Raw genomic sequence first — 17,861 nt, 5'->3', positions numbered from 1 at the left:
CCCTCTCCTCCCTGCAGATTCCCCCTGAGTGCCCGCCCTCCAGCCCTCACTCCAGTGAGGGGCCTGACCTGAAACAGCTGTCTGCCCTTGCCAGGCTCAGAGGTGAGCGGTGAAGAAGCAGTTGCCCCTGCCCAAAATGAGCTTATGCTCTGCTGGGGGAGACTGATCAGTAAAGGGACAATTTTTTGTCATAAGGAATTCCATGGAGGTAACTGAGGTGGCACCAAAGCTCATAGGATGCTACTGCAGGAAGCAACAGCTAAATCAGGCCTTCCTGGTTGGGGAGGACTGGCCAGGCAAGCAAGGGTGAAGGGTACGGGCAGAGAGAGCGCCATCTGCAAGGCTCAGAGAGGGCAGGATGGGTTTTCAGACTTGAAGGGGTCCCTTAGAGGCCCCAGGACTAAGGAAAGGGTTTGCCGCCAGAACCTTTTCCTTCCGTGGACCACAGAGGTGACCCCTGGGCAGAATTTCCATGGCAACAGCCCACATTCCCTGAGGCTGACTTTTGGGCTGATGCTGTTGGGATAACGTAGAGCAGCAACTTTCACACAGATTAATTCCTTCCCCATGGATGGCTTGGTCTGGTTGGAGCCTCAGTTGCAGGTGGACTCAGTCCTCCTTCCCACCCTCAGCAGAAGGAACACGGCTACTGTCACAGCATGACAAATACTATACGATTCTGCTCATGGCAAATACTATGCAATTCCACTCATGGCAAATACTATGAAAATCCGCTCATGACAAATACTATGTGAATCCATTCACGACAAACACTATGCGATTTCACTCACAGCAAACACTATGCGATTCCACTCATGACAAATACGATGCGATTCCGCTCATGACAAATACTATGTGAATCTATTCACGACAAACACTATGCGATTCCGCTCATGGCAAACACTACGCGATCCCGCTCGCGGCAAACACTACGCGATCCTGCTTGCGGCAAACACTACGCGATCCCGCTCGCGGCAAACACTATGTGAATCCACTCATGAAAAATATGATGTGATTCCACTCGTGGCAAATACTATGCAAATCTGCTCATGACAAATACTATGCAAATCCATTCATGACAAACACTATGCGATTCCGCTCGCAGCAAACACTATGCAAATCCACTCATGACGATACGATGCGATTCCGCTCATGACAAATGCGATGCAACAAATACTGTGCAAATCGACTCGTGACAAATGCTATGCAAATCAGCTTACAATAAACATTATGTGAATCTGCTCACGACAAACACTATGCAATTATGCTCATGACAAGCACTATGTGATTCTGCTCATGACAAACACTTGCAAATCTGCTCATAACAAACTCTATGCAATTCCGCTCATGACAAACACTATGGGAATCTGCTCATGTGAGGCATCTAGCAACAGATTCACAGACAGGAAGTGGGACGGTGGTGACCAGGGGCAGGGGGCCGGGGGTTGTTGTTTAATGGGTGCAGTTTCAATTTGGGAAGATGTAAAAAATTCTGGAGGTGGATGGTGGTGATGGTTGCACAACAGTGCCAATGTCCTTAATGCCACTTTAAAATGGTTAAGATGGTGACCTTTATGTTATGTATATTTTACCGCAATAAAAAAAAATATATATCTCTATTGTGGTGCTGACGCTTGCCCAGCAATGTGACCCTAACTGTATCTGTGATGATTCTTCTGCCCCAGGAAGCTCTTTGTGGCATCTCTGTCCTCCTCATCATTTTTTGTTTTGGTTTGGTTTGGGTTTTTTTGGGGGGGAGGGGCGGGGTTTGTTTTGTTTTTGTTTTTTTACAATAGAACAGAACTGAAAGCCATAAGAAAAACACTAACAGAGATTCTTGGTCCTAGTTTGGGTTCACAGAACAGTGATGTCATTTTAAGAGCTTCCTATGTCACAGCCAGAATAGAAATGACAACTCCAGCATCTGCATGTGTCTTCCCCGCCTCACCCTCCATGTGAGTTCTGTTGTGGACCAGTCACTTCTTACTGGCCACAGTTTCACAGGAGGTACTCAGGGGATGTTCTGGAAGGAGGAAAGTGGGGAAGGGATGGATGGCTCTTAGACCCTCCGGTGCCTTAGAACCCCTCCTTGTTCAGATAAAGAGAAGTTTGCAAGAGCCAGGGAGGTGAAGTCCAAAGTCACTCTCTTTGCTTTTGTAAGTAAGCGGTGACCCTGGCTGGGGTCAGAATCAGGTCTCCTGAGTCCTAACGCAAGACTACTCCCACTGAGTTATCCTAAAACTTGACAGTCCAGACGCCATTTGATGACTTTAGTTGTCTAATTAACTCCCACCTGGAATAACTGAACTTTTGTGTTTCTCTTATTTGTTTCTTTGATACCTAGTGTTTGCCCAGCTAAAGTAAACTTTTCAAAGATATGGAGCGGGGTGAGAGGACTTGTTTTTTTTACCCTGATAAGTGTAAGAGGGTGCCTAGGTCTCTACAAAGTCCATTTGACTAACAAATTGAGGGTTCATGAATCTGCATTAGACTCCCAAACTGCCTCCCTTGTGTTGGGCCCAAAGGAAAAAAGAAACAAAAATGTATTGAGCACTACCGAGTGCCGGCCCTGTGACAGTTTTCATAAAGCCCTCACAGAAACCCGGAGGTGGCATTGTCTGCCTTGTTTCAGGTGAGGCAGCCGTGGCTTGGGGCTTAAGGAACCAGTCCAAACCCACCCCATGGCCGCTGTTGGGTGAGTGGCACAGCTAAGAGTTAGGCAGCATGATGCCTGGCATTCAGCAGGCCTCCAGTGAAGGTTTGTTGAATGAATAAATGAACTCATATCCATCTGTCAATAACACCCCTACTCTCACCCCTTCCCCATTGTCATTATTTGGATAGTGGACCCTAGACAGTGTCCTCAGTCTCAACCACTAGGGTGACAACATAGTCAAATAGGAGACAAAAACATCTGAAAGAGGAAAAAACAAGGTTATTCTTGCTTTATTCATCAGTTTTATTAATCATTGAAACACATGGAGGTGAAGTGAAGGGTTGGAAAGGATGTTGCACAATTAGAGAGTTTATTTGTGTTCGAACAAAACATTTTATATATGTATGTATGTATTTATTAGAGACAGAGTCTCACTATGTTGCCAAGGCTGGTCTCAAATTCTTGGGCTGAAGCAATCCTCCCATGTTGGCCTCCCAAATGTTGGGATTACAGGTGTGAGCCAGCATGCCCAGCCAGGAACATCACATTTTAAAACAACGAAGAGAGGGGGAAATTGATGTCTGCATGTCACCAGGTTGTCATTGTTTCTGTCACTATGAGTAAGGACCAAAACCTTTTTTTCTTTTTTTTGAAACAGAGTCTCACACTGTCACCAGGCTGGCGTGTAGTGGCGCAATCTCGGCTCACTGCAACTTCCACCTCCCGGATTCAAGCAATTCTTCTGCCTCAGCCTCCTGAGTAGCTGGGACTACAGGTGCGCGCCACCATGCCCAGCTAATTTTTGTATCTTTAGTAGAGACGGGGTTTCACTGTGTTGGCCAGGATGGTCTCCATCTCTTGACCTTGTGATCTGCCCACCTCGGCCTCCCAAAGTGCTGGGATTATAGGCATGAGCCACCGCACCCGGCCCTAAACCATTTTTTTTTTAAGTTGGCAGGGCAGCAAGCCCAGGGTGTAGACTGAGACAAGGTCCCTCTGAAATAGCTCTCATGGTTCTCCTTGTCTTTCCCACAAACAGAACAGAAGCTGAAGCAGAAAGAAGTTTAATGGAGACCTGGAAGCCTCTCCGTAAAGACTCTGGGGCAGGAATGGGATCTTCCTGCAGGGCTCAGGGAGGACCCACGGCTCCTGTGGAGGCTTATGCGGCACCTTAGAAGTGATCAGTCAGGAAGAGCTACCTGGAGTACCTGAGCCCAACCAGATATTCCTTTCCCTGCCGTCTTCCCCGGGATCCAGCAATTTATATTCCCTACCTCAGGAAATCTTGGAAAAGTTATTCCAGCAGAATGAAGCAATGTACTATTCCAGCAGAACATAGTCAGGACCTGGTGACGTGGGGGTTTGGCAATGATCAATGACCCTGGTGTCATACTCTAAATTTGTTTCAAAAGTGGCAGCAGGGGAGAAGGAGGCAGTGAAATCAATACTTGAAGTTTGTCTTGATTGGATGGGGTGTGTGTTTTCTTTTCCACCCTAGTTGTTGTTGAAGCTGTTTACCAAAAGGCTGTGCAAATAGGATTAGTCAGCTCCAGGGCCATTAATAACCCGCTGGACAGAGCTGGCTCCATTCCAATTGATTTTTGAATTTTTGAAGCTGTCCATTTTTTTGGAGCAGAGATGAAAGCCCCAGACGGGCTGGTATGAAAGCATGAGATTTTTGCCTGTACTGGGGCTGATCCCACAGATGCAGGAGATGAAACGTTCTTCCAGTGCCATTTGCTTTCCATCTGAATGAGGCAGGTCCTGCGGCAGCTCTGAAGAGGCAGGGGCCATCACAAACGAATATTGCAGCAGGTCAAGGGGACACTGCTATTGTGTGCACACTGATGGAGACCCAGAGTAAAACGTGGCCTGAGGTTTGCCAGAATGTGCTTAAGAAGCAAACCTCACATACCTGAAACTCTCTCCGTGCCCTCCTGTCCTTCCAAAAACTATCAGCTCGAATATCCTGAGAAATGTCACATAGGTAAGCTGTAGGAGCATCCTTGAGAGGCTGCTGTTGGTAAAAACCAATGGGGCCAGAAAACATGAATTTATATCCCAGCACTCTGGGCTATAACTTTGAGCAAATTAATCTCTTTAATATTCTATTATAGCAATTGTGAATTGACAATGTCATCATAGCCCATTTCTTATTTCTGAAAAAGTGCTTTTTCTGGATCTCATTCACTTAAGAACTCAAATTCTAAACATGGAGACCATCAGAGCCAAGGTCCCTGTTAAAAGAAATGTATGCTGTATATATTAAAGTTTAAAAGAAATACACATATACATTTATTTTAGAGTCATTTGTGCTATTCTACTTAGCATTTTATTTTAAAAAGCAAACTTTGCTTTTTGTGTGTCTCTGAATCTACCCTAAGACGTGAGGAGAAAGATGTCTTTCAAATGAAGGAAAGAAAACTGAGGATGGTTTGCAGAAATCTACCCTTAATATTCATGTTGACTATTTCTGCTTTGTGCTGTGAACAGCTGCACCCTGGGATAGCAATCAGTGTCTAGCTCTTTACAAAAGCAGATTCATTGTAAGAACCAAGACTGGAATTGTTGCACAGAGGTAGCAATTTAGACGTTTTTCCTCTCCAACAACTTTAATAATTCTACACTGGTTGATTCATTCAAAATACAATTGAAAGGGGAAGGAAGGAACAGGCGTGGTGGATCACGCCTGTAATCCCAGCACTTTGGGAGGCTGAGGCGGTTTCATCACCTAAGGTCAGGAGTTTGAGACCAGCCTGGCCAACATGGTGAAACCCCGTCTCTACTAAAAATACAAAAAAAGTTAGCCAGGCATGGTGGCACATGCCTGTATTCCCAGCTACTCGGGAGGCTAAGGCAGAAGAGAATCGCTTGAACCCGGGAGGTGGAGGGTGCAGTGAGCCAAGATTGTGCCACTACAATCCAGCCTGGGCAACAAGAGCGAAACTCCACCTCAAAAAAAAAAAAAAAAAAAAAAAAAAAAGGGGCGGGGAGGAAGGAGAAAAACCAAGATCTGAAGACTACAGGGCTCAGAGGAAGCCCCGTGTGAAGGTTTCAGCCATCTGCTCAAGCTGAAGCCCCCAAGTTTGTTTCAGCTGAGCCCAACCTATTGTACGTTACCCTAAACAGTACTGTAAATTAGCCCCAAAGAGCTTGGCTTCGATATACCTTGTAGTTTTACTTTGCAAAAAATTACAAAGGAGATAGTTCCTGGGGAACATTTTTCAGCTGCATTCACAATAAAATAAAGAAGGGCCAGGTGTGGTGGTGCATGCCTGTGGTCCCAGCTACTCAGGAGGATGAGGTGGGAGGGTTGCTTGAGCCAAGTAAGTCGAGGCTGCAGTGAGCTATGATTGCGCCCTGCACTCCAGGTTGGGCAACAGGGCAAGACCCTGTCTCTTAAAAAAATAAGGTAAGGCCGGGTGCGGTGGCTCACACCTGTAATCCCAGCACTTTGGGAGCTGGATCACCTGAGATCAGGAGTTTGAGACCAGCCTGACCAACATGGTGAAACCTGTCTCTACTAAATACAAAAAAATTAGCTGGGCCTGGCGGCAGGCTCCTGTAATCCCAGCTACTTGGGAGGCTGAGGCAGGAGAATCGCCACTTGAACCCGGCAGGCAGAGGTTGCAGTGAGCCAAGATTGCACCATTGCACTCCAGCCTGGGCAACAGAGCGAGACTCCATGTCAAATAAATAAGTAAACAAAATAAAATAAAAATAAAATAGGCCAGGCACAGTGGCTCAAGCCTATAATCCCAGCACTTTGGGAGGCTGAGGCAGGCAGATCACCTGAGGTCAGGAGTTTGAGACCAGCCTGGCCAACATAGTGAAACTCCGTCTCTACTAAAAATACAAAAATGAGCCGGGTGTGCTGGTGTGCGCCTATAATCCCAGCTACTCGGGAGGCTGAGGCAGGAGAATCGCTTAAACCCAGGAGGTAGAGGTTGGAGTAAGCCGAGATCGTGCCACTGCACTCCAGCCTGCACGACAAGAGGTAGAATCCATCTCAAAATAAACAAATAAATAAAATAAAGATTTTGGGAAATTTGAAAAATTAACAAACTCCAGGAGGAAGGCAGAAAGCCACTCAACTACCCGATGATTTTGCCTCATTTTCTCTCTTCAAGGAGAGAATAAACTCAAACAGGCAAGGACGGAAGGAACACGGCAGGGCGGAGCAGGAGAGAGTGTGCGTCCCCTGTTCTTGCCAGGTGCGTCCCATCACACTCAGTCAGGGCAGTCAGAATCCCGGAAGTGAAGGGGCATGGGGGATGCGCTGGGACCTGGAAGAGGTGGTTGCTGGCCAGTTTTCTGCACTCCCTGCACTGTCATTTAGCATCCCTGCCACTTAACTGTGTCAAAGCTTAGGAGGGATGACAAGCAAATAGGGGGACCACAGTGGTCATCAGGAGACCAGGCTGGGCAAACTCACCTCAGTCCTTTTCTGAAGGGGAAGTCAGCAGGACCTGTAGACAAAATAAATCCAAGAATCGTAGAAAATGGCACCTTAGACTCATGCACAGGTGGGAACCCAGGGCTCATTGAGATGAGGCAAAGTGCTCTGGTCACAGCTGGCGAGTGGCAGAACTTGAACTTGAACTTCAGTTCCTTACTGCTTTAGTCCAGGGGAAAGAAGAGAATTGTCATTTGATGTGTGCTTTACATGCTAGGCACTTTGTCCATTTTCTCAACCAATCCCCACAGCAGAGGCACCATTATCCCCATATTCCAGATAAGATAATTGAGACTCAAAGAGGATAGAAAATTTGCCCCATGTCCACTGATAGAAAGTGGGGAGATGGGTGACAAATGCCATCTCTTCCTACTGTATCATGCCCTCCCATTTTTAAACCTAAGCATGTTCAATGTCTTTTAGGATTTCTTTGTGAGAAAGATGGACAAAGGTGAACTTGATGATGCTGTATAAAAGGACACACACTGTCTGCGAGTCAGGAATACAGATGTTCTCTCTACAGACTGCTCTCTTCCGGGAGATGCCTGTGTTCATTCCCCTTGGTATGAGCCTCAAGCACCCTTCAAGCCATCCATAAGGTGGATTTGTGAATGGAAGTGGGTAGGGCTAACATGGGCAGGAGGAGAGAGCTGGAGAAAGCTGAGTGGAGAATGAGGAATATATCTGCTAGGACATCCAGCAACAGCATTTATCCACAAAATAAGTCAGTGACTTCACTGCCCCTTTCTGCAAGACAACCAGATCCTATCAGGGTCTCTGTCCCTCAGAGGCCACTTTAAAGCAGACTGAGTCAGAAAAGCGAACTTTCCTACAGGCTCAAAGCCACCCTGCTCTACCAGGAGGCCTAGGAATTCTGCCCCACTGCCCCACTGCCCCACTCTTCTTTTTTTTTTTTTTTTTTTGAGACTGAGTTTCACTCTTGTCGCCCGGGCTGGAGTGCAATGACGCAATCTCGGCTCACTGCAACCTCTGCCTCCTGGGTTCAAGTGATTCTCCTGCCTCAGCCTCCAGAGTAGCTGCCATCATACCCAGGCTAATTTTTGTATTTTTAGTAGAGATAGGGTTTCACCATGTTGGCCAGGCTGGTCTCCAACTCCTGAACGCAGGTGATCCACTCGCCTCGGCCTCCCAAAGTGCTGAGATTACAGGCGTGAGGCACCATGCCCGGCCCCCCGACTCTTAAATGTAGAGAATTCTATGATCCTGAGCAGATGTGGGAGTGCATTAAACTGTCATTGGCCTGTGTTTAAGAGTTGTGGACAATCACAGTACATAATAAAAACCTTTTTTGGTTTGATTTTGTTTTAAAGTTAACCCCAGAAATACTGAAAGCTAGAAACGCAGGCTTATGAAGGCAGCCGAATCCAGTAAATGTCATCAGGCCTTTGGGAAATGTTTGTCCCTGCATCCGTCTAGTTCCTCCAGGCCTGCTCCCCACACATCACAGACAGCAGGGCCTGGCAGGACCACCCCTGGGAACCTAGCCTGGCCACCTGGCATGGCCTCATGCCTGCAGCGAGGACATCTAGGGAAGACCACACTGCAGGCCACTGGCTCTGGCCAGGAGAATGTCCTTAAACCACACCTGCACCCTGCTAGGTACAGTTTATTGTGGGAATGGAGATCTGACCTGGGGTTGGCAGGGGAAGGCGGGGGGTAAGGACAGAGGTGCAGCCCCTCTGTCCACCTTCCCCTGATCCCTATCAGTTGGCACAGGAGGGCATAGTTCACCTTGCAGGTGGAAATGTCCACTGCTCCGAGCTGAGGAGGGAAGCCAGGACACACGGAAGGAGTGATGGGAGATTTATGAGCTGGCTTAAGACGGGGTTCTTGGGGACAGGCGTGGTGGGGCAGGCCTGCCTTCCCTCCCTCTGCTGGCCTGGAGAAGAGGTTCCATCAAGCTGCACCCACCCCTCAGTCTCCCTGGGACGTCTGATCAGTGAGTGACTTGTGCACACTTTAGATTATCCCACGCAGGACACAATCGTCAGCCACCGGGGCCCTGAGCAAAAGCCCTGCTCTTGGCAACCAGCCTTCCTACAAGGCCAACGAACTGCGCCACCCAAAGGACATCTAGGTGAGGCAGCGATTCTTCAAGGAAGATGTCACATGCGGCCGGAGGAAAGGCCCCCCGCCTCTGTTAGGCGTCCAAGTCCCCAAACAGCAGCGGCGACAGGGAGGGAGGGGACAGTCCAACCTAAGAGGTCCAGGACAGACCTCTGTGCAGGCAGCGACCGACCTGTGAGCGCCGCTCTGGGCGCGGGAGCGAGGCGAGGCGGAGCCACGGGTCAGGGCGGACCCCGGGGAGCTCTGGACTCTGAGCGCCAACGGAAAAAGGGGTCACAAACCACACGCACGTCCCCCAAAAGAAAACAAAACCGGCTAACCAGGCTCACTAAAAGGTGAAGCCCCAGAGCCAGGAAGTAGCTGATTACCTTCAGGTCGTTGAGTAGCAGGATGTGAAGGACCCCAGAGAGCGCATTGGCTCCAGCTTTGTTTGAGGACTAGCTTCGCGGCCACTCCCAGGCGCGCCTGCGGCCAGTGGGTCATGCCTTGGGGCCTGGCGCCATCTGCTGGCCATCGCTGTTCCTAACCCACTGCCCTCCCTACTCCTCACTTAGTTTCCTGTGAGACCCGTATGCAACAACAGGGAGACAGGGAGGCTTGTATCCGCGGCTCACCTACCTGCCTTTGGGCTCTTTTAGTCTCCAAAGCAGCGAAGATTTCCTAAGAAGTGCCCATACCGAAACGCCCTTCCTCTAGGGTCGCTTGAGCCCAGGAGATCGAGGTTGCAGGAAGCTATGATCGGGCCACTGCACTCCAGCCTGGGTAACATAGCAAGACCCCTTCTCTACACACACACACACACACACACACACACACACACACACACACACACACACACACAGAAGAGGCCGGGTGAGATGGCTCACACCTGTAATCCCAGCACTTTGAGAGGCCGAGGAGGGCGGATCACTTGAGGTCGGGAGTTCAAGACCAGCCTGGCCAACACGGTGAAACCCTGTCTCTACTAGAAATACAAAAATTAGTTGGGCGTGGTGGCGGGTGCCTGTAGTCCCAGAGGCCCAGGCAGGAGAATCACTTGAACCCAGAGGCGGAGGTTGCAGTGAGCCGAGTTCGCACCACTGCACTCCAGCCTGGGTGATAGAGCGAGACTCCGTCTCAAAAAAAAAAAAAAAATGAATTTCAGAAATAAATAAATAAAAATAATAAATAAAACATGCTTCCTCTCCTCAGCCCGCACCTGGGTTATGGGGGCAGGGTGCGAGCACACAAACACACACACAGCTTCATAGTGGAGGGAACCGACCAGCAATGGCTGACTAACTTGGAAAAGGTAATTGGAGAAGGATATGAATCTCTTCCCAAAACAATCTAAACCCAGCCTCATTGGACAGCTGCTCAGTGAGCCAAATAATAAAGTCAGTGAGCACCTCGAAAACATGCCAATCTATATGTTCAACCATCATCTCACTGCTTCCTGCAAAATAACGGCTTAAAGGGGGACACAGGCATCTTTGTCATTCCTCTCATTCCCTGGTCCCTGGTCCAGCACACGATGGGATGGGCAGCTGTGCTGGCAGAGGAACCCAGTTCTTCTTCTTCTTCTTCTTTTTTTTTTTTTTTTGACACGGTCTCAGTCGCCCAGGCTGGAGTGCAGTGGCATGATTTCGGCTCACTGCAACTTCCGTCTCCTGGGTTCAAGCGATTCTCCTGCCTCAGTCTCCCAAGTAGCTGGGACTACAGGTGCCCGTCACCAAGTCCAGATAATTTTTGTATTTTTAGTACAGATGGGGTTTCACTCTCTTGCCCAGTCTGGTCTCGAACTCCTGACCTCCGGTGATCCACCCGCCTCAGCTTCCCAAAGTGCTGGGGTTACAGGAGTGAGCCACTGCGCCTGGCCGGAACCCAGTTCTTAAAGATGGAATTAGTTGATTCATTCAACAAATAAGTACTGAGTGCCTCCGAGATGCAGGCACTATTTGTTGCCAAGAAAGCAGAGAACAAACATGGAATGTTAATGATGCATGCATGGTAGCTGGGAGAGGCAGATGAGAAATAAGGAGACGAGAAATCAGCTACACTGATGAGTGTAGCTGTTACAAGGGAGATGAAATGTCTGGTGATGATTTTATAGTTGAGAGGGCCCAGTGAAAAGGGATCCCTTAGAGTGGCTCTGAATGACTCTGAAAAGCCAGCTTGGGTGCAGAGTGAGCATTCCAAGGAGGACCCCTGAGGCAAGAACAAGGTTAGGTTTGAATGGGACACCCTGCTGTGTGTCTGCAGGAAGAGAAGGAAAGACATGAGTTGAGCATCTTACCTGTGCAGGTATCATTCTAGAACATGAGGTATTTTTTATGAGAGAAACTGGCACTTCCATACAATAGGAGGGAGTACCAGATGTGTAAGCAAGTAACTGAAATGCAATTTCAAAACAGTATCTTCCCCTGCAGAAAAGAATGTTTTCCCAAGATGAAAATCTCATTAGGACAAGAATGAACATTATGTTTCCAGTGTTTTATGATAGAGAAAGTAAATTATTATGATTATTTTTATTTATTTATTTATTTATTTATTTATTTATTTATTTATTTATTTTGAGACGGGGTCTCTGTTGCCTAGGCTGGAGTGCAGTGGTGAGATCTTGGCTCACTGCAACCTCCGCCTCCTAGGTTTGCTTCAGCGATTCTCCTGCCCCAACCTCCCGAGTAGCTGGGATTACATGTGTGTGCCACCACGCCTGGCTAATTTTTGTATTTTTAGTAGAGAGAGGGTTTCACCATGTTGGCCAGGCTGGTATCCAACTCCTGGCCTCAAGTGATCCACCTGCCTCAGCCTTCCAAAGTGCTGGGATTACAGGCGTGAGCCACCGTGGCCGGCCAATTTTTATCATTATTATTTTCGGAGACAGAGTCTCACTCTGCCAGGCTGCCACTCACTCCCAGGCTGGAGTGCAGTGGCATGATCACAGCTCACTGCAGCCTCAATCTCCTGGGCTCAAGCGATCCTCCAGCCTCCAGAGCAACCAGGACCACAGGTGTGCACCACCATGCCCAGCAGATTTTTTAAAATTGTTTTGTGGGGATGGGAGTTTTGCAACGTTGCCCAGGCTGGTCTCCAACTCCTGGGCTCAAGCAATCCTCCTACCTCGGCTTCTGAAAGTGCTGGGATTACAGGCATGAGCCACCATTCCAGACCTAGAAAATAAGTTAGATATTCCATTCAGTTTTTAAATTATGGACAAATTTTTGTTTATAAGAAGACAGTGATAGTGTGGGCTACAGCAAGACAGACACCCATGCGGGTGATGCCACGAGGTGGAGCTGTAGTCTCAAAAAAGCAGAGCCTGGCCCTAAACCGGCAGAAGTGGAGCCTGGAGTTTCTGTCTTTCTTCTCTTTCCCTAGAGGGAAGGGTCATTTTTAAACATCTCCCTCTTACACATTACCCAAGGCCTGACTTTACCTTTTCTTTTCAAGAGCATGAGTTATTTTAACCCCCTCCCATTGTCCTATGTTCCACTGTCTCCTCCAGCCCAAAGGCCCCTCAGTCACTTGGAGCCTCCCCAAGGGAACGAGGTAGCAGAAGGAATGGAAAGCTTGTCAAATCAGACTTTCTAGTTCCCATCAGAAGAAAGGCTTGCAGGAATGTGCTTGCTGGAAGTGGGGGTTAAAGAGGGGTGATGATTGCGTACAAACTCCAGAATAGAAGAAGAGTTACCTGTAATAATAATGTAGGAGTCGCAGTGAAGAAGTAAGAAACAACCAACATTTGAGCACTTAACAACTTGCCCAGCACAATGCCAAGTGCTCTGCTCAATTCCATATCTTAATTTCGTAATTCCACAAGGTAGGTGCTGTTATTGACCCCAACAGAGATAAGAAGTCTGAGGCTCAAAGAGGTTATGTCATTGGAAGTAAGGGATTTGAATCCAGACACCCTGACTCCAGAGCCCAAGAAATTATTATGTGTGAAAAACCCCAAATTGGGCTTTCTAGATGGGCACAAGTCAATTCAGGCTATTCAATTAGCTATGCACTCCTAGCAAGAGGTGGAAGGTAACGTCCAAAACAAAAGACACCTGTGGTTCCACCCCCCAGCCCCACTCACTGTAGCATTCATCTGCTGAGCTACCTGGATTGCTTGGATGCATCTCCACATTTCCTCCTTCCTTTCCTTCCTTCCTTCATTCTTCTCTCTCTTTCTTTCTTTTTGTTTTGTTTGTTTGTTTGTTTGTTTGTTTGTTTGTTTTTTGAGACGGAGTCTCGCTCTGTCGCCCAGGCTGGAGTGCAGTGGCGTGATCTCGGCTCGCTGCAAGCTCCGCCTTCCGGGTTCACACTATTCTCCTGCCTCAGCCTCCTGAGTAGCTGGGATTACAGGTGCCCGCCACCACGCCCGGCTAATTTTTTGTATTTTTATTAGAGATGGGGTTTCATCGTGTTAGCCAGGATGGTCTCAATCTCCTGACCTCGTGATCCGCCCACCTCAGCCTCCCAAAGTGCTGGATTACAGGCATGAGCCACTGCACCCGGCCCTTCTTCTCTATTTCTTCCTTTCCTTTCCTTTCCTTTCCTTTCCTTTCCTTTCCTGTCCTTTCCCTTCCCTTCCCTCCCCTCCCCTCCCTCCCTCCTTCCTTCCTTCCTTCCTCCCTTCTTTCCCTTCCTCCCTCCCTCCCTCCTTCCTTCCTTCTTTCTTTCTTTTCCTTCCTTCCTTGCTTTTTACAAAGCCTCACTCTGTTACCCAGGCCAGTTTCAAACTCCTGGCCTCAGGCGATCCTCCTGCCTCAGCCTCCCAAAGTGCTGGGATTACAGGCATAAGCCACCATGCCCAGCCTGCATTGCATTTCTAATGCTGCATTGAAACTCTTGGTTTACATGTATATCTCCCCTATTTACTCAGAGGTTAGTAATGGCAGGAACTTTTTTACTATTTTTGTATCCCAGCTGCTGTAATATCCCCAGATATTAAATAGGTATATCCCACCTAATTAATATGACATTTAAAATTTTAATTTTATTACAGAAAATTTTGAACATACATAAAGTTTTTAAGTTTGATAAACCCACAAATATGCATCACTCAGTTTCAATCATTAGCACTTTTTCATGTTGCATATTTTTAAGTGCAAAAAGAAAAAGAACAATCATCTATTGAATGTTTACTGGATGTTACTCTGTTCTCAGCCTTTTACTGCCCACAGCCTTGAAGGAAGACACCGAATGTCAACATTGTCTAGCCAGTAGGCAGTAGGGGCAGGATCTGGCCCCAGTCGGTCTCACTCTCGAATTCATGCCCAGAATTACCTTGACCTGCTGCTTGTCTCATAGTAGACCCAAGAAATATCGTTTGAGCAGAATGTAATTGAATCCCAGTTTACATATTAGGAACCGTGACAAGTTAAAGGAGGTAACCAGATAGTCATGGGAAAGTCACCTAAAAAATACTGAAAGGGGGCTGGGTGTGGTGGCTCATGCCTGTAATCCCAGCACGTTGGGAGGCCAAAGCAGGCAGATCACGAGGTCAGGAGATCGAGACCATCCCGGCTAACACGGTGAAACCCGTCTCTACTAAAAATACCAAAAAAAAAAAAAAAAAAAAATTAGCCGGGCGTGGTGGCGGGCACCTGTAGTCCCAGCTACTCAGGAGGCTGAGGCAGGAGAATTGCTTGAACCCAGGAGGCGGGGCTTGCAGTGAGCTGAGATGGCACCACTGCACTCCAGCCTGGGCGACAGAGCGAGAATCCTTCTCAAAAAAAAAAATTAAAGTTAAAAAAAAATTTAAAAAATTTAAAAAAATACTGAAAGGATGTTTAAGCGGAGGAAGGTGAAGAATCCCATGACAAATGTGTTTAGAAGAGAAATGAGACCCATTCTGTGTGGCTGGAGAGGAAGACTTCAAAAGGGGCCCAGGGAGGCAGATTTTCATTCAATATAAATAATTTTAAAGCAATTAGAGAAGAATGAAAAATAATCTGGAAGATCATTGGTCAGAGATCTGATTGCTATAAAGGTTGCTCTAAAGGAGATGCCTGGATTTGTGGCCAGTAAATTAGACAATATCCAAAGTCCCTTCCAACTACTATGGCCTGCAGTTTTATGCTTTGCACATACAGGGTTTGAGGGTGATGGCAAGACAGGAGGAATGTGTGTTTTTAGACCTCAGTGACTGGAAGAATAGCAGGACCATGCCCAGAGACAGAAAAACCAAGAAGGAGCTAGTTTCAGAAAGGAAGATAAACCTGGTTTTAGACAGATTTGTTTTTTAGTGTGAAAGGAGGAGAGCGTTTGTTTCCAGAAGTATTTTAGGAAGTCTCCATGGGAGGCAAGTGTGGAAGAGAGGAAAGGAAATGGATAGGAGAGGAGGCCATGTCAGGTGCACGCTGGACAAAGGCCTGGGAGCAGGACCAAACCTAGGACAGGCTCCAGGACAGCCCTGCGTCCTCACACAGAGCAGCTCAGCAGTCTGCTGTCATATGTGTCCTGCTGTCATCCACTCTGCACCTCCCACCTTTCCAGCGCCTGGAGTTACGAGGCTTTCAGTTTCCAATCCCTGGCTGAGAGTTTTCAGAGGCTTGCGCTGGTTAAAGGGTAGTAGCAGAAATCTGCCCAGCAGTAGGTGGGGATCAGGTTGCACAGTGCCTGGGCACCAATCAAAACATTGGGGTTTTTATCTCAAGCCACGAAAGGTTGGAACAGAAGAGTGACATGGTGGGAACCGGGCTGGAAGAAGAATAATCCGGTTGTAGATTTTGGCTTGATCAGCAGTGGGGCGATCTGGAAGCACGGGGTTGCCAGAGGATTACTGGACCACCCAAGGGCCTGAGATTTCTTGTCTGTGCAGTTTACACTGGCTACTCCCTCAGACTGAAAACTGCCTTCCTGCCCTGCAGTCCTCCACCTGGGGCAGCTCCCATTTCCCTTTTAGATCCAGCTGAAGGCTCTCTTCCCTGAAGTCCTCCCAGGGCCCTGCCAGCCCAGCCCAGCCCCTAGGCAGGGAGCCTCCGTAGACCCTTTAATGCGTCAATCTCATTTCTAGACAATTAGTAGCTTGAGGACTGGGATTGTGTTTTATTCAGTTTTAAAATTTCATTTGTAAATATTTAGGGGATACAAGTGCAGGCTTCTTACAGGCACATAGTTCGCTGTGGTGAAGTCTGGGCTTTGAGTGCACCCATCACCCAAACAGTGAACATTGTACTCAATAGGTAATTTTTTCAACCCTCACCCCACTCCCACTTCCCCACCTTTTGGCATTTCCTGTCTATTTTTCCACTCTGCTTGTCCATAGGTATCCATTGTATAGCTCCCACTTGTAGGTGACAATATGCAGTATTTGACTTTCTGAGTCATTTCACTTAGGATAATGGCCTCCAGTTCCATCACTGTTGCTACAAAAGACATTATTTTATTTATTTATTTATTTATTTATTTATTTATTTATTTATTTATTTATTCTGAGACAAAGTCTCACTCTGTTGCCCTGGCTGGAGTGCAGTGGTGTGATCTCAGCTCACTGCAACCTCCACCTCCCAGGTTCATGCGATTCTCCTGCCTCAGCCTCCGAAGTAGCTGGGATTACAGGCGCCCACCATGCCCGGCTAATTTTTGTACTTTCAGTAGAGACGGGGTTCCACCATGTTGGCCATGCTGGTCTGGAACTCCTGACCTCAAGTGATCCTCCTGCCTCAGCCTCCCAAAGTGCTGGGATTACAGGTGTAAGCCACTGTGCCCAGCCTTAATTTTATTTTTTTAAGGGCAAGTAGCATTCCATGATGTATATATATCACATTTTTAAAATAATGCCCCGTTGATGAACACTTAGGTTGATTCCCTATCTTGCTATTGTGAATAGTGCTGGAATAAACATATGAGTGCGGATATGTTTTTGATATAATGAGTTATTTTCCTTTGGGTAGATGCCCGGTAGTGGGACTGCTGGGTGGAATGGTAGCTCTATTTTTAGTTCTTTGAGCAATCGCCATACTGTTTTCCACAGTGAATGAACTAATTTACGTTCCCACCAGCAGGGTTCCCTTTCTCCACATCTTCACCAACATCTGTTGTTTTTTTACTTTTTAATAATAGCCATTCTGACTGGTGTAAGATGCTCTCTCATTGCATTTTATTCATTTTTATAACTCTAGGGCTGAGCATGGCATCTGACAGACTAAACGCTGCATGAATGTTGAGTCATGAATAGACAGGGGCTGGATGCAGGAAGGAACAAATCAAAGAACGAAGGAATGAATGAATGAATTTCATGGTGACAGCTCCGAGGAGAGTGATATGAGGATGTTAGGGAAAAGGAGTGGAGAGCATAAGGGATACTCCTTTTCCCTATCTGCCCATCCTCAAAAAGTTGGAAAGTTCTTTGTGCTGGTTCTTTCTGGTGCTGGGGAGACGGCAGCGGTGAGTGGGCAGAATGCTTGCCTCGCTGTGGGGCGCAGCAGCCTGGAGGGCTGCTCTGAGCAGGACCAAGATCTGCCTATGCACCTTGATTCAACCGGCTCTTTTTATCAACCAGGGTCACAGGGCATGGGAGTCTCCTTCCTCTGGACTACTAATTTTTTTGTTTTAAGAGACAAATAGAAATCCCTCTTTGTACATGATATCCTCTGTGCTTCTTATATAAACCATTACTGAGACACTATGTCACTTTTATGGTTGTGTCACTGTCTTGTCACACATCTGGACATTCTCTGTCAGTGA

The 17,861-nt window shown here is 47.4% G+C and overlaps 1 long non-coding RNA gene across 2 annotated transcripts; it reads right to left on the bottom strand.

The window, feature by feature from the left end:
• Window positions 1–1,252: 1,252 nt before the first annotated feature.
• On the bottom strand, window positions 1,253–9,733 carry LOC103786073 (uncharacterized). Of its 2 annotated transcripts, none has more exons than XR_611779.5 (3): window positions 9,569–9,733; window positions 7,092–7,271; window positions 1,253–4,893 (listed from the first exon to the last, which is right to left on the bottom strand). It is a non-coding gene; the product is annotated as an uncharacterized LOC103786073 (long non-coding RNA). The 2 variants fall into 2 exon arrangements; XR_611778.5 differs by having other exon boundaries at window positions 7,092–7,274; window positions 9,569–9,727.
• Window positions 9,734–17,861: the final 8,128 nt, after the last annotated feature.

This window comes from Pan paniscus, chromosome 14 (assembly GCF_029289425.2).
Source record: "Pan paniscus chromosome 14, NHGRI_mPanPan1-v2.0_pri, whole genome shotgun sequence".
Taxonomy (NCBI): domain Eukaryota; kingdom Metazoa; phylum Chordata; class Mammalia; order Primates; family Hominidae; genus Pan; species Pan paniscus.
This window is presented reverse-complemented; position numbering and strand designations above follow the sequence as displayed.